The 3458-nt window shown below is 38.8% G+C and overlaps 1 non-coding gene across 1 annotated transcript; it reads left to right on the forward strand.

Moving 5' to 3' along the window:
* Positions 1-980: 980 nt before the first annotated feature.
* Positions 981-1083, forward strand: LOC114513767. Its single transcript, XR_003685869.1, has one exon. It is a non-coding gene; the product is annotated as a U6 spliceosomal RNA (small nuclear RNA).
* The last annotated feature ends 2375 nt before the right edge of the window (positions 1084-3458 follow it).

Here is a 3458-nt window from a genome sequence, read left to right on the forward strand (position 1 = left end):
CTAAGTGAAATAAGCCAGGCAGTGAAAGACAAATACCATATGATCTCAACTTTAACAGGAACCTAAACAACAAAACAAAGAAACAAGCAAAATATAACCAAAGACACTGAAATAAAGAACAGACTGACAGAGTTCAGAGGAGAGAGGAGAGGAAATTTCAGGGGAATTTTAGGGGAAAGGGGGAAAGGTTTACAGGAACGAGTATGAAGGACACATGGATAAAAACTAGGGGCTGGTGGAAATGGGAGGGGGGAAGGGAGGGCTGGGTGGGTGGGTTTGGATGGGAATAAAAGGTAGAAAATTATACTGCAACAGCAATTTAAATAAAATTTAAAAAATGATCATAAAAATGTATGGTTCACATTGTTGTGCAGCCATAAAAAAAAGAAATAAAAGAATGTCAACAAGTAAATTAAAAAGAATGCAACATCAGTAATCACAAAGGAAATGCAACTACAGTGAGATATCGTTACACATTAAGAAGCTAAAATAAAAAATACTGACACGGTAATTCTGAAATTCCAGAGAATGAATAAAACTTCACATCTTTCTAGTAGGGATACCGGTACACAGGCTCTCCAGACCACTGGGAGGGGGCGGGGGGCTGGGGAAAGAGGGGCAGCCAGGGTAACTGAGTGCACACTTCCCCACCCCCAGGCACCGTGGCAGCAGGAGGAAGCACACTGAGCACATGCAAAGCTACCAAGATAACTGGGTAAGGGGAGAAAAGCCCTCCTACCCCCTTTCGGTACCACATTGGGGTTCGGACACGGGGAAGGCAGGCACATGTGCAACAGAAGTTAAAATAGCACAGGAGAAGTTCTGGATCTAAAAGCCTGTCACTATCCAGGGGAAAGAAGGGCTAGGTTGGGAGGCAGACCCACCAAAAACTCACAAAAGTTTATTAAGTTTTATGGTCATTCTGAGTAAGAACCTGGTCCATCCCACATCCAAAACTAATATAAACACAAGGGTGGTGCTCGCTTCAGCAGCGTATATACTAAAATTGGAACAGTACAGAGAAGATTAGCATGGCCCCTGTGCAAGGATAACATGCAAATTTGTGAAGCATTCCATATTTTAAAACAAACAAACAAACACAAGGGTGAAAAAAAATCTGTCTCTTGCTCATGGCTGGCTGCTTGGAACTGGCACTTGACAGTATAATGGCCTGTCCTCTTCATGAGCCTTGCGACCTTAGAAGTCACATGGCCCATGGCCTCCAGAAAGGAGTCTCTCCTGTTGACCCAGTGGAGCATTCCCTGGTTCATTGGCAAACTCTCCAGCCTGGGAGCTCAGGACTTTTTGGTCCCAGAAGCCATATGGCCAATGGCAGCACCAGCTCCACACATAGCCTCTGGGGCTGAGCCAGAAGCCAGACAGCAGCTGGGCACAAACTAAGCTACCTGGACAGCTGCTTAGAAGCCAGTTTGGACTCCAAAAGACAGTACTTTAAAATGGAGAAGCAATTTTGAGCCCTGTTTTTTGTTTTAGTCTTGTTGAGGACACTTAGGTTTTGTCTAGGTTTGGTGGAGGAGATGAGCTTTGAGATGGATATTTCTTCATTCTCCTTCCAGATTGTTCAGCATTTTAATACAACATTTTTCATTTCTCACCAGCCTCTGCCTCTAGAATGTGCCTTTTGATGGTGGTGGGCGGCTGAACCCCAATTCGGTTTGCTAACAGTAGGTGCATACAATGGTTAGAACACTGTAAAACAGACTTGCAATGTCTTTCTTTTAAATAAAACTAAGGATAAACCTATTTTATGATCCAGTATGCCAATACTTGGTATTTAGATCAGAACAAAACTGTAAGTCAACTGTATAACTTCCATAAAAGTGATTGTGGTAGAGATATTCCTACAACCAAGAATGGGAAACAACCCGACCACCCAGCAAAAGAAAAGTAGAAAAAGAAAGTATACTGGTGAAAATGCTCAAACAGAACTGTGTATAAGAGTTTTATTTAAAATAGGAAAAACTGTAAAATAAGACATATGTCTACTAGTAGTTTCTTACATATTATTATTATGTTCTATACCATGTAATAATATCCAGCATTAAATAGAATGCACTATGATATATACAATTATGTTAAGTGAAAAGAGTCAAACAGAAGAGTACGTACTGTATGACATTTCTTTTGAAATGAGGAGGAGATAAAAATCATACCATGTTGTAAAAAAAATTTAAAAAAAAGACCTGAGCCCCAGTTATGTTGCTCAGTTGTTTGCAGCATCACCCCACACGCCAAAAGTTTGCGTGTTAGATTTCCAGTCAAGGCACATATATAGGTTGCAGGTCCAACCCTTGATTGGGGCACCTACAAAAGTCACTGTTCAATGTCTCTCTCTCTCTCTCTCTCTCTCCCTCTCTTCCTAAAATCAGTAAAAACATATCCTCAGCTGAGGATTAAAAAACCCTTATCTTTATAAAAACAATAGACCTGAGATTACTTATGACAGTGGGAATCAACTGGAAATATATGTAAAGGACAGGTCTTTCTGGATTAACATGGATGGACAGGAGAATATTATGCTAAGTAAAGTAAGCTAGGCAGTGAAAGACAAATATCATATGATCTCACCTACAAGTGGAACCTAATCAACAAAACAAACAAGAGAGCGAAATATAACCAGAGACATGGAGATTAAGAGCAAATGGACAGTGACCAGAGGGGTGAAAGGAAGGGGATAACGGGAAAAAGGGGGAAGTGTGTCAAGGAACATGTACAAAGGACCTATGGACAAAGCCAAAGGGGTGAAGAATTGAATGTGGGAGGTGGAGGTAGGTGGGGGAAGGGAAAGTCATGGGGAGTAAATGGGGACAACTGTAATTGAACAATAATACAAATATATAAATCTTAATTGTATCTCGATTACATTTATCTTAACTCATTGAATTATACACTAAACATATTAACTTTAATACAGGTGAATATTAACTAAAACTTAAGATTCTCAAGGTTATTTGTTCCCATGTAGAATAATACTGGAAAAGAAAATTAGTAACTATATATTTGTCACACATATATCACCTGTGTCAAATACTATTGAATTATAGTACTATTGAATACTATTGAATACTATTTACTATATATTTGTATAATCAAAGTCTTATAATTCAAAAGCCTGTATTAAAATTTGTAAGGATTTAAGTAATGAGGACATTTTATGCCATTTATGCTTTATAATTTTCCTAATGAATTTTAACTCAATTCTTACTTAAAACGTGATTTTGTTACAGTCATATACATCATACAATTTTTGTTGATATTTTCCAATTTTTTAAAATTGCATTTTTCATTAATAGTTTACATTCAGTGTTATTTTGCATTGGTTTCAGGGGCACAGCACAGTGGTTAGACAATCATATGCTTTACACCGCAATCCCCCGGACATTTCAGGTACCCACCAGACACCACACAGAGTTCTTACAACATCATGGACTATATTC

This window comes from Phyllostomus discolor, chromosome 3, assembly GCF_004126475.2.
Source record: "Phyllostomus discolor isolate MPI-MPIP mPhyDis1 chromosome 3, mPhyDis1.pri.v3, whole genome shotgun sequence".
Taxonomy (NCBI): Eukaryota; Metazoa; Chordata; class Mammalia; order Chiroptera; family Phyllostomidae; genus Phyllostomus; species Phyllostomus discolor.